General features: G+C 35.3%; 1 protein-coding gene across 2 annotated transcripts in view; it reads right to left on the bottom strand.

Annotated features, from left to right (window-relative positions):
* Positions 1 to 13,955, bottom strand: part of SKIP (Shal K[+] channel interacting protein) — a 309,242-nt gene that overhangs the window by 42,762 nt on the left and 252,525 nt on the right. The window lies entirely within an intron of this gene.

Below are 13,955 nucleotides of genomic sequence, written 5' to 3'. Positions count from 1 at the left end.
TGATAAAGCAATGTAAAATGGTAAAACATGAGTAAAAAAATTACTTATATGTATGTATATAGTTACATATATATATATACCTATATATATAGAAGTAAGAAGAGTATTTTATTCCACTTAAATAGCAATATATTTAGCTTACTAATTGCATAATTACTCTTATCATACATTTCACTTAATTTTACTCGCTTAATAGCGCAACTTTTTTCAGCGTCACACTACCTTGACTAGCTTTTAGCACTTTCTCTACTTACAATAAATTATGCTCGCTGTGTGCGTTTTGCTTTATCAGCGCTGTCTCGCGCACAGAAATGCATTTATTGCTCGAACCAACGGTGCACGCTCAATACATGGCGATTCTACATAGCTAGCGGGCGCGCGACAAAAACGGCCAGCGCCTAAAAATATGCAACATTAATGTACAAGTGCAGCGAGCCACCGCGATAAGGCACGCCACAGGCAAATTTTTAATGGTTCACAAACACACACACACATACAAAGCACACATCTTAAGCAGGCATAAAGATACAGCGCACACAGCAGACATTATCGCGCGGTTAATTGCAATTCTTGAGACCCCATCACTTAAGTACGTACAGTCACCAGCTATAAATGAGTAATGCGCCCGTGCGCCTGCAAGAACAACAAAAGTATTGCTCGTTGGAAAATTAAATAAGAATTTTATATAATTTCTGCGCTTAAGTGTCCGTGCGCGCTCATACATATGTATGGCATAACTGTAGCCACACATGAATACACTTATATGTATGCCTATTTCTATGTGTGTGTAGCCAGCGCGCTGCTGCTACGAGCATGAATCAGCAACTTTAGTGGCTAATAAAAATGTTGTGTGCGAAAAATTACGAGCAAATCTCAATCGGCACATAAAAGCACGCAATCAGCGTGAACAAACGGTGTCAGCTATCAGTATCTAACGGGTATCCAATTAATTTTTAGAAAATTAACACTGAAGTTGAAGAAGTTTATGGTTAGGAATTAGCTTCTTTGGGGAGAAAAATATACGAAAACCAAATTAAATGGATATGTGCTGCTTTCGCATATAACAGGAGAGATCTGAGGAGAGAAGAGACAATCTATACTAATATATTATAAAGAGGAAATATTTAATAGTTTGTTTGTTGGAATTGAGTAGGCTCCGAAACTATTTAACGGATTTAAAAAGTTCTTCCACTGTTCGGAAACTACAAGTACATATAGGCTTTGTTATATTTTCAAAATAGCTCCCCTACTAGGATCCCTATTAAAACGCCAATAATGTAGCCCAAGCTGTAAAAAAAACGACCTAAATAATTCCATACATCACATGCGCTGCGGACCCCATTGATTATAGAACATAATAATGTACTACGACTTTGCAGAAAATATAATAATCTATGAAAATTTGTAGGAAAATAATTTGTGGCAATAATTTAAAAAAATTAAATTATTATTATTATTATTTAATAGTAACAATGTTTTTGTTTACAAAGTTAAATTAAAAATGCGCCTAAAAGACACTTTATAATTTTGTTTATAAGTATTTATGAGCAATCCAAGACAAAAGCTTTGTAAATATGCATTGGAATATTTAAAAAAATATTTTATAGAGAGCTCCAAATAATTTTGAAAGAATTCAAAGTTGTATGTTTTTGACATTACAAAAACTTATACGATAGCAGAGGCTTCTCGAAACACTACGAAACCAGAAGAAGTACTTATAGAAACACTTTCAAGGAAAAAATTCTGACAGCATAGCTAAGTAGCAGTCAGAAACAGGGCGCAGGCTATCCCAAAAGTAAAAAGTGAACAAATTTTATGCTACACCGCACAAATATCTAGATTAGTCAACCTAAAGCAACTTTGAGAGAAAACAATTTCAAATGTTTCAGAATTTTTACAAACAGTCTTTACAGTATTTTTGTGTGTGCGTAAATCAATTTACAATCCCATAATACCAAACGCCACACGAAATATATTTTTAGCTTGGAACATAAACATAGGTAAGTGCTTAATATAGATATTTTGGAATTTTACTCCAACATAATTTTGAAGGAAATTGCGCACAATAATTGCAGTCATTTTTGAAAGAAAAAAAGTAGACAATTTGGCAAAGTTTATATAGACATAAACGCGTATGTATGTACGCACATACGTAGATATTAGCAGAACGTGACTCTACACAGCTGCGACGTGAGCGCTCACTCTTAAAGGTGGTTTACAGTCGCGAGCCGTCGGCTATAAACTGGTAAACAGTTAAGGCTGCCGGAGGCGCGTGTGTTTAGCAACATACATAGGTAAGTGCTTAGAACTACGCATGTAAGCACAAACACTTCCATTACATACACACACACACACAATGAATAGGATGTCTTAGCTGTAATAAACCAGCGGTAGCACATATATGACGCAATATGGCTGAATTTCGATGCGCCTTAGACTAGCTACCGCATGTGTGTGCCTTGCCTAAAGGTGATTCAACAATTTCGAGCCAAATGTGATCTTACAGACAAAATTACTCATATGCAATGCACACACATATATATATATGTATGCATATACATATTACAGTCGATATGGAAAATTTTGGCAAATTCGTTAAGGACGACAAATTGATGCCACGTAGGAAGACCAAGTGGTGTTTTGATAAAATATAAAAATCCTTTTGAAAATGTTGACGTATTAATGTCTTTAATTTGTTAAAGGTGGGAGATAAATAGTTATAAAATAATAAGATATACAATTACAGATTAATATTAAGAATTATTAAATTGTAAAAGTTGTCTAAACTTTTTTTTGTTTTATTTTTGGAAATTTTGCAGTAATACAGCTGCAGGATGTGAGGTAATTAACTAATAGGCATTGATATAATACAGATATCCTAGTCAAGAATTCTTAGACCGATGACGGGCTCACGATGCTACATTCGAAATGCAAGCATTTATAAAGATCTAATGTAGAGGAAAGCAGAATAAACATCCAAATCCATTAGCTATACCCTGCTACAATCTTGTAATCAAACCCGCTTGAAAGGAAGAGATATAGATTCAAAATAGCATTTTTTATAGCAACTATACATATATATTGTATAATTAAATCTGAAATCGTAAGCGGCCAACGTTTTATGTGCAGGGGACAAAGTTTTGTTCGTTCCTTCTACACATGTTGCTTGGTATAAACAACTTTCAAGTCAATTACTTAAAAAAAAAAAAATATAAATATTTTATGAAGAACTTTATCTTAATTTCGATTGGTCATTTGTATGGCAGCTGTATGCTATAGTGATGCGTTGTCGGCGGGTCTCACAAATAAGCAGCTTCTTGGGGAGAAAAGGATTTGTGCAAAATTTCTGACCGATTACTAGTTCGCGTATATAGATGGACAGACAGACATGGCTAAATCAACTCAGCTCATCACGCTAATCATTTATTTATATATTTTATAGAGTCTCCAACATTTTCCTCTGTATCTTACAAACTTCGTTGCAAACTTAATAAACCTTGTTTAGGGTATAAAAATACCTGGGCTGATAAACCGTTGGACTAAAAGCTCTTCTATACTACTATGCTTCTAACAGCCTACCAGCATCAGTTTCTCTGAATGAACTTGCGTTCCAAGCCTCTATGAGCAGATCTAAGAGGCGAACCTGTTTATTTATAATTCTTACAGGTGAATTCGTTTGAAATTTATGTTCTGCTTCGTATACGTACAAGTTTACAGATGCGTTGGATGTGCGGATTTGTTTTATTAAAACATATTATTTTGGAGATACGTATATACATGTAGGTGTTTTATCACTCGTTTGATATAAATTTGGTACTCAGCTACTTTCATTACATTCTCGGCTGTGCGTAAATACTATAGGCAAAAAATATGAGAATTTAAAAAAAAAATATTTCCCTTATGGCTGCTGTAGATTGATATAAAAAGGCGAAGATAAAGCAAGGGAAATTTGAGGAAGTGTTGCGTTTAGTGTAATTTACGTTCCTCCGACATATATTTTGATGACTGAATTTGCTTTCAAACATGCATATATACAAATAAATACATATATGTGTATATACGCATACATATAATAACTATTTCTCGCCTTGAGCAATCTTAAGACTTAATAAGGCAAAACAACGTTGCTAAAATGAATTGCTAATTTGCTGCAAATGGCGCTTAAATTAATTTTAGGGGATGCGAAGAAGGAAGGATATGTTTTCATAATAAGTATAACATCTGTCTCTATATGTAGTGTTTGCAGTGTGTATTTATGTATATAAAAAAAAACTATGTTTTTGTGTATTTGCTAGGCACTTGATTAAGCTCATTTGTGCTATGTTTTTTGATGTTTACCAATAAAGGGAAGGACGCAGAAGACTCATGGCGATCAGTGTTTCGATCTCTTTCTAGCTCAACATAGATGTCACCGTCTGCCTTACTTACAATCATTTTATCGTATATATGACATATACATATCGTATATATCTATTGGAAATAAATCATTATCAATAAAATGTATTTTTAAAGGTCTTAGATAACTTTGTAAAAATTCTATACTCAAGGTTTTCCGACCATGACGCAACTGTCCAATAGTTATATACGACATTTTGTAAAACGACAACGTTTTGTAAATTTTTGATTTTTTGACCGTGGATTACCTCTTCTAGAGAGATTTGTTTTAGGTTTTTTCCTCGGACAAGGCAAGAATCATTTCAGCAGCGGAGGACCTTTGTTTTACGCCATTGCCGATCGCGTGTAACTTGAAAAATATTTAATCGTTTTCCACAAAACTTTAAAACAACTGAAGTAGTCTTCTTATGTTCAAAAATCACCTTTTTTGAGGGTATTTTTTCACACTGGGTATACCCCTTAAACTCTTATAATTTGTTCTTAAAAAATGGACAATTTTTTTTCGACATTTGATCTATAGTAATTTATATTATTAAAAAATAAAAGCTGAAAGCATTATTTATTTTTAAGTTTAAATTTTTTTTTAATTTTTATGTAATTGCAATTTAAGTTAACAGATACGGCTCTTTAAAATATTATTTTAACATATAAACGTATGTTTTTCTTTTATTGTTTTAAATTATTTTGTATTTAAGTACTAATTAAATTAATGCGGACTGAAGTTGGGATGCAGCTTTTGTCAAATTAAACCTAATCTCGTTTGTGCATTTAAGCGGATTATGTAATCGTCAACCGAAACGTATATATAAATATGCTCACAACTGTAGCACAATGTTGCATATACAAACGAATTTTCATTTTCACCGGATACACAACTAAAAGAGATTCAACTCGATGGCTGTGAACGACTAGAAGGAGTATCCCGATGCCTTTACTGCGCACTTATGAGGACTGTGTGCATAATTTGCTTTGTTCTTGTTAATCATAATTTGCAGACAAAAAGGCAAACGTAATTTAATTTCACTCAAAAACAACAAATGAATATGGATGTGTGTGAGTGTGGGTGTGGGTGCTTTCCTGCGTAATTGCGCAACAACGACAACAACAATATGTGTAATGACAGCAGCGGCAACTGTTGGAATGGCAACAGTATTAATGCAAAAATAAAAAAGCAACAACAACAACAGCAGCTACAATAAGAACAATCATAGTTAAAAGCAGAGAAATGCCGAGACGAGTTGATGCGCACACTCGATGCCTTGCGGCACGCACTTAGTGCTATGCCGTGCTATGCTGTGTTATGCTGTGGGGTGCATTGGTGACGGTGGCAGCTTGTTGTGAATTTTGCCATTTCGCAGTCGAGTTACGCCTTTCGAAAATCCGCACGCATACATGCGCACCTATGTGCTTCTATGCACGCATTTGTGTGACTATTACAATGTAAGGTGGTGTGTGTGAGGGGCAGTGTATTGGCTTTACCCGCTGGTAGTAGCAGCAGCAGCATGAACTTGTCACACAGACACACACACACGCACGCGCTTATATGCTGAAATTTTGCTCGATGAGCGTGACAACAAATATTTGAACAAATTGCACACACTAGTTGTTGGCGACGACAGAACGAAGAAATTACATTAAATATGAATCATTATGCTAATTATTGCTTATTTTATTGTGTTCAGCAAAAGTGAAAAGCATTCGTATGAAATCTACCAAATGCAACATAGCACAATGCTACGCTGCAGCAACAAAAATAACAACAACAAAAGGTAACAATTAGTCAACTGCACTGGCAGACATTTCGTTGGCATTGCGTCGAAGCTACGCAATATAAATAGTATGTGTGTATTTGTGCGAATGTGGCAAGCACATTGTAACAAAGAATTTTCGGGAATGTGGGTAATGACAAATTAAGCTTATACACACACTCACAGCACAGTCGATCCACTGACAGTTGCACTCGATGTAGTTAGCTTGTGGCGGTAGGGTCGTTGGAAGTCAGAGCAGTCTCGGTTTTCTGCTGTTGGCAGGATATGTGCACAAAGATTTGACTTAAATGGCAAAACACACAGTGTGCCTTGCCCTCGAATGGCTTGTGATGCTGCTACTTGTCAACATCTGTATGTATGTGGCCAGAAGGCAACTCCCAATTCGATTCTGTTTTGTCTCTGACTTTGCTCTTTACTGTCACTCAGCGTTGAAATGTGCAATGTGTAATTAAACTACGTAATATTTTTGTATTTGTACCACAAATAGGAGGAATTTGATCAGATCCGCAATGTTGATACTGCAGATATGGCGTACGGTTAAGACTTCTCGGAGGTATAAGCGATAGTGGCACTTATCTTGATTGAATTTTTTTCTGAGACATCGTGGTAAATATTCATTTTGAAAGCTTTGCAAAAAGTTGTTCTAAGTTTGTTGGTCAGGTAGTTGGTGGTACTGTTGTTGTATGAGTGTCATATGAGATCGTATTTTATAAATAAGTTTCTTTTGAGTTTTATTTAATCTAGACATTATTATTAGTGAAAGATTAAAGACCAGTTTAAAACTACGCTCTTTCTCTAATGATAGCAGGACATTACGTGAGCTTTAAGAATATACATATAATACGATCAGTAGAAAAAACAGCAGCGCTCTTACTCGAGTAGCCATTGCTACTTAGTGAAAGTATCTAGCCATACTCTGTGAGTATCTGATTATTGTTAGTATTTAGTCTATCGAAAAAATTATTAAATCTAAATATGGAAAAAATCATTTTTTTCAAAAATCTGCCCTGGATGCTTCCTAGAATGCTGATAGTAGTCCACTCCTTGGCAATAGGTTTCAGCTTCATAACCTTGAAACAAATTTTTCTTTCATTTAATGTTAATAACCCCAGTTATCACTGGACATACATTTTTTTTTTATATATTTGAAAATTTGAAGAAATGGCAACGTTGCAATACAAAATGAATTTTTTGAATGTGAATAGTCAGCGTGTGGCCAGGTTTGGGGTTCGATACGTCGTAAGCCAACATATCGATAAAATCCTTTATAGAACATGCTTCTAGTAAAGTCTACATTATAAATATAAACAAAAAGAAAAAATAATAATTTTTTCAAACCGCGGTGGTTAACGACTCCCCAATGCTTATTTTTTATTCTAGTTTGACTAAAGACCTTACCTAATTTCATCTGTTCCGTATAGAGGTAGTGTTGGAGACAGTAAGTTATTGCCGATGGGTTCTAATCTTATCAAAGATGTGCAGAGTCTGTAGATATCTCACCAAATGGCCTATTTAACTCGCCCACTTACTATTACTAAAAATGCTGTCTAAGCTTTTGGGCTGAACTATAGTTAAGGATTAATGACTACTATTCTTAGTTTCCTAGCCATCTGGAGCTCAGCGTATAGTTTACGTTTTACTGCTACAGATGTCTCAAGATTTTATATTAAATATATATTTTTAATCCTGCAGTAGTAATTTGTAATCCCAGATTGATAATAAACTGATTGCAAAGTATAGTGTATAAATTTCAAAATCTTTAACACAGCTGTAAAGCGACTAGTGTTTGTTTATCTTTACAAACTTTCTACTCCTTTCAGCAAACTAAATATGTCAATAAGAAATTTAATTCAGACTTAACTGCCTTTCATTAAAGTATTTCATATGTTATACTATTTGCTTGACATTTTTTTTTATAAATATTCTATTTTCAGAAGAACACATTTTAATTAATTCTGATAGCAGCAACAACAATATGCACTTAAGTGGATAAGAATGAGCGTTTCATATGCTTTTTTGTTTTGAAAGCGCACACGCGCACTCACACATTCCGCATTCACAAAATTAAATTCAAATTGCAATTTGACGGAGTCTAAAATGCTGTGACAGAAGCGGAAAGCGGCGAAGGGAGAAGGCAGCTGTAATGAATTAAAAAATCATTTTTGAGCGTAGCGATGTTTAATTCGACAATTTCCCGCTGACAAGCAAACACACATACATACAGCGCATACAATATACTTGTATACGTACAAGGATATATGAGAAGCGCGTCGGCCGGAGAGGGTTGGCAGCATGACGAGCTGTGCAACAAATTAAAAGCATTTCCGTAAACGGTGCCATATTGTAAAACATGCACGTTTAATTAGAAAATATTCGAAAATGTTTGTGTGTGTGTGTTAGTGTGCGTGTATACACACTCATATGCAGATATATAACGGCAGGATGTGATGGCTAGGCACAGCGGATTTCCACTTTGCAGCTGCGTAAGTTTGAGCATTTGACTTTTCAACTTGAACGCAGCCGAGTTAGTTGTTCTTAAAAAGCTGGCTATTTGCTCAAACATATACATATATACTTATCTAACAGTGCCTTCTTAGCTAATATTCACAAGTTTATATGTTTATGCCGCAATGATAGTTTTAGGAAGGAGAACCCTCTGTAACAACTTTTGTAGACCCTTTTCAGCGTTTGTGTACCAGATCGCATAAATTTGTTATTGTATTTGAAAACATTAACATTTCGAAAGTAAATTTATGGAAAATATTCTGAAGCCCAAACAATGACAAGCTTCTTAGTTTTCTGAGAAAAAATAATTCTTCCCATGGCATTAAAATAAACGCCTGAAAAGTGAAAAAGGTTGAATTTTTAATATATCTTAAAGCCCAGCAAATATAAGGGGAAATAAAAAAACTCAAGCGCGGTAATCAATTTCGTATGACATAGTTCCTTCATATTTTTTTTTTTTTAATTTGCACCACTATTTTGTTTGCACTTCGGAAAGTCGAAATATATAATACTTCAATAATATACTCTTAAAAAAAAACACTTTTTGCTCTTGCTGAATTATCAATACACACCTATAGAACGCATTGATAGTTCTTAGCTTATGACAGTTTGTACCTCAAAATAATGTAATTCCCTTTAACCTCCATAAATTTATTCGTTAATTTTACACCAATTATGCCATATAAAATTTTGTTTAAAACCATGATAGCACACCACCTTAAGTGGATACTCAGTTTTACTTACGGTCTCCATTGAAATTTTTACATCCAAATAAAATTATGGCTAATGGAGTGGCCGCCGGGATCTATTGCGCGGAGCTAGATTTCAGCTGACCCTCCAAGCGGCCGGAATACTCCGTTATCTTCCATACAGAAGTCTTTGCGGTTAGGAAAGCTGCTCAGATAGCAAACAACGCAGGAAACAACACCAATAATATTAATACAGACGTTGGTAGCCAAACGATTGATTAAAGCAATATTATCACAACGCATTTGGTCAGTGAATGTTCTTAGCAGCAGGGAGGCAGTATATATAGTGACTGCTGAAAAGCGGCAGCTTATATACTGGGTTTCAAGCCACAATGGCGTTCCGGGAAACTAAATAGCTGATGAGATTGTCAAAAGTGCCATCCGCTTGACTACCGAATCAGTTCGGAAAATACACAAGCCATTAAAACCGATACACAACGAAATTTACAAAAGGGCTGACAGACAAATTAGGGTGAGATGGAATGCTTTAGGGGCATGCAGGATCGCCAAGATTATGTGCAAGGGAGCGGAAGGAAAACACGCAAGCTTTCTACACAGTCGGTCTCGAAAAGACTGCTGGATGCTTATGTTCGCCCTTATCTATAGCTCGGCTTAAATATCTATGAACTTTATGGCAGTTCAAGGAACTGGCTGAAGTAACCGAATTAGATATCAAGTATCTAATAAACTTCACAAAAAGCGTTGACGTCTTGTACGACGTAAACTTCAGCTCGTATTAGTAGTGCACTAAGTTTTTGTTAGATTTATCAATTCGGCCTTTAGAAACTCATAGAAACTGGAACAAAAATCTCAGGCAGCGCTTTTGCGTAATTTTGAAGCTTAAAAACTACTTAATAAACTATCCAGCAAATTTATAAAGGTAACGAAGTATATTTAATCATGGCTAAAATTAGTTATTATATATAACAACGTTCTGTATTTGACTATGTACGGTTATCTCCTTACGAATATCCTCAATTTAAATTTATTTATCTTTTTTCAAATAATGCTTGAAGCGTGATTTTTTTTCATTTTCACTTCGAGTTTGAAAACCTTTATTAGGTTTTGTGCATAGATTTCAACATGACTGAGCATATGTAAAACATTTTGAAATTTTAGTTTGGCGGCAATCATTAACGCCAGACAGAAATTACCAAATTAGTTTCCTTAATAAGATTTTAATCGCTGTTGAACACACGTTTGTTGTATGAGCGGGTTATTAAAACAAAAGCTATACTTTTTACACACGTCAGCAAGTTTTTGATTAAAATCAGTGTCACAGATGCTTCTTAGCGGATTTAGCCATTTCTAATTACACTTTAATACTTCTAAGACATAAATTTGAAGAAATTATAATAACGAAATACCAGGTGTTTGGGGAAAATGAAAAAAAAAAAATTAAATTATTTACAAGCACGAACATTTATTTCACTTACTTTTACAAAAATTATATATGCTATTTTGAAAGAGAATTAGTAAATTTAGGCGCTTTACTTATAAAGATTTTCCTAATTTTTGAAATTTACATCCAAACACACACATATATGTATGGTATATATGTATATACAGGCAGTCCTTAATGGCATCAGCTAAACTGCCCTCCATTCATGCAAACTCCCTTGGAGCTGACATATTAACTCATTTGAGCAATTACTCACTTCACTAGCTTTCTTGGAGCGGACACTCACGTCAGGCCGCTTCAAATATATTATATAAGTGAGTATGTATGTGTGTGGCTTTGAATATCCATAAGGATTTTTGTTGATCATCGCGACAGCGACTTTTGACTGCCCGCAAGTTGCACGTGCAGCCAAAGCAATGGGCACTCATGCAAATACCTATATACCATATATAAACGTCTGTGTGTGTGTGTTCGTGCGAAAGGGAGCAACTAGCAGCGTCATTGTAAACTCATTAACTTAACGAGCTACATTGTGAATGAATAAAAGGATTATTAACAAATCACTGATTTTGAGCATAAACGAGCGCCAAACCCACTATCTGCATATATATATGCAGACACGATTACTGGGGCAGTCATACCCGCAGAGCACACACACACACACATGCACATGGCATTATGATGGGTTGACGTATTGTCATCGAGCGACCGCCGCAAACTGCTGACTAACCACAGCAACGGAGCAATTCGAAGCGCAAAAAAATAATCTTAAAATAAAATAAAGCGAATAACTTATAATGGACAACTCGTTTGATGTATCGCAGCGTGCCTCTCTCACACACACATACACACAGCTACTGACAGCAGGCTGATTGTCATGTACATGCACGACACACGCCCACAACTACAACAATGCAAAATTTATGAAATTAACCCGTTGGCTGTGGCAAGTGACGGCTGTGCGCCATTCCCCCTTTAGTTCATCGTTCCGCCGGGCTGTAAAGGGACAACTGTCAGGGGCTGTTGCGGTGTGAGTTCAGCTTGCTGAAAGGGGTGGGCTGCGGATTTGTTTTGACGAATTGTGACACGATGCGGCTTGTTGTTGTTGGTGCGTAAGTATTGCTGTTGTAATCGCTGAAGGTGAGCACCCATATGCCAATCGCATTGTACCGCAGGTTGGATCAAGGTTTCGGTGCCGTAAATCAGCGAACGGAAATCAAAGTTGATTGCCGTGACTTTGATCAGTTGACTGGCGGATAACAAGAACGAAATTATTGCTGCTGTTGTGACTTACACGCGGCAAATATGAGCGAAATATGAGTACGCAAAGCAGAGGAGTACGCGGGAGAGGGTGCTAAAGTTCGAGGTGCTTTAGATTAGAAGAGTTGTCAGTCAGCTGTGCAGGATGTGATAGAAATTAGATACTTTTGTGTGCTGAGTTTACTGGAATTAGCATAATAAAGAGTGACAGGGAGAACTTAGTTTAGCTATTTGTGTTCACTGTACGAGAACGACGCGGTGTTTCTTGCAGATATCGATTTCTGTTTGCAAATGCTTTATACTGGATTGATTTCGTAAAGTAGGACAAGTGGATTTGATAGACATTTATGAGTTATGATGTCATGCTCATGTATGTTATATATTAGATGTTATAATAATATTTTAATATATATTATTGTACAAGTATATTATTAAATAACGGCTGAAACCGAATTGAATCCGAATTAGTTCCAGTTATAATACAAATGCTTGAAAGTCAGTAATTTTATATTTCCGACTTGTTTTGTTATTATTAGAATATATTTAAAATTAATTTGTCGAAAAGCCCAAATATTAATATCGGGTTTTATCATAGGTACAATAAGATTTCTAAGTGTCTTTTCGGCTGCATTTAATATGTCATGATCTGATTTTTTTCAACATGAATAACACAACGTTTATAAATTATTTAATTTTATTATAAAAATTAAAGTTCTCCATTTACAACTCGTGCGCTTTCGCCATTTTGTGGTCGTAATAATAGTCCATCTGTGTGGACCATGCGGCCAAGGCCAGTCAACTCGGAAGCAATTCCAAAAATTATTAAGGGAAACTCAACTTGCCCATATTTTAAGCAGAGTTGCCAACTTTTTGAATTTGATATAATTAATATTAGTATATACAGCGACGGAGTGATGGATGTACCTACACGGTCAAAAATTCCAATATACAAAATATTCCTAAATATTTATAGTTATAAATAGTTGCTGTAGCAACTTGATTTGAATAGTTCATTTTGTATGACAGCTATATGCTATAGTGATCCGATCTAAACAATTTCTTTGGATAATGCAGCGTTGCCTTGAACAATAATACATGCCAAATTTCGTGAAGATACCTCGTCAAATGAAAAAGTTCATACAAGAACTTGATTCCAATCGTACAGTTCGTATGATAGCTATATGCTATAGTGGTCCGATCATCGGCAGTTTCGACAAATATGCAGCTTTTTCGGGATAAAAGAAAATTTCAGAACGATATCTCAAAACCTGAAGGACTAGCTCACGTGTATACAGAGACAAGGAAGAAATGATGCGAAACTCTTTAATTCGAGAGAGAGCTGTCAAAACCCACATTTTTTAAACCATTTGTCAATCATACGACTGTCGAAAGAAAATGGATTGGGTATTTAAAAAGTAACTTTTGGGTATTTTGCATTTCGATATTATATTTAGGTGCTCGGTTCCCATATTGTTAGCCAATTTTAGCGGGCTCATTTCTGGCATCCTGTCTTTTTTACATCAGCTGTTCGAAATTCCCCAATCTTAATAATTTGAGAAAGAGAATAACAGAAAAATCAGCGAAAATGAGAGTCCGCATCATGTCATCTTTGACAGAGAGACAGACGGACATGATTAAATTGACTTGTTTGTCATGCTGCTCGTTTATATTTACATATGTAGATATAATTTATAGAGTCTCCGACTTTTCATTCGGGCTGCTACAAACTACGTGGCTAACATATACCCTTTCAGGGTATACAAAATTTAGTGAGCATGTATGAGTTTTTTTGTAAACCTATTTCGAGTATGTAACAGAATGTATAAGCTTTCTTGACTTTCATGACTTCCAACATCTTCCAACATCTTATTAACA

Source organism: Bactrocera oleae, chromosome 2 (genome assembly GCF_042242935.1).
Source record: "Bactrocera oleae isolate idBacOlea1 chromosome 2, idBacOlea1, whole genome shotgun sequence".
NCBI lineage: Eukaryota > Metazoa > Arthropoda > Insecta > Diptera > Tephritidae > Bactrocera > Bactrocera oleae.
Note: the sequence above shows the minus strand (reverse complement) of the source record. Positions and strands in the feature narration are given on the sequence as shown.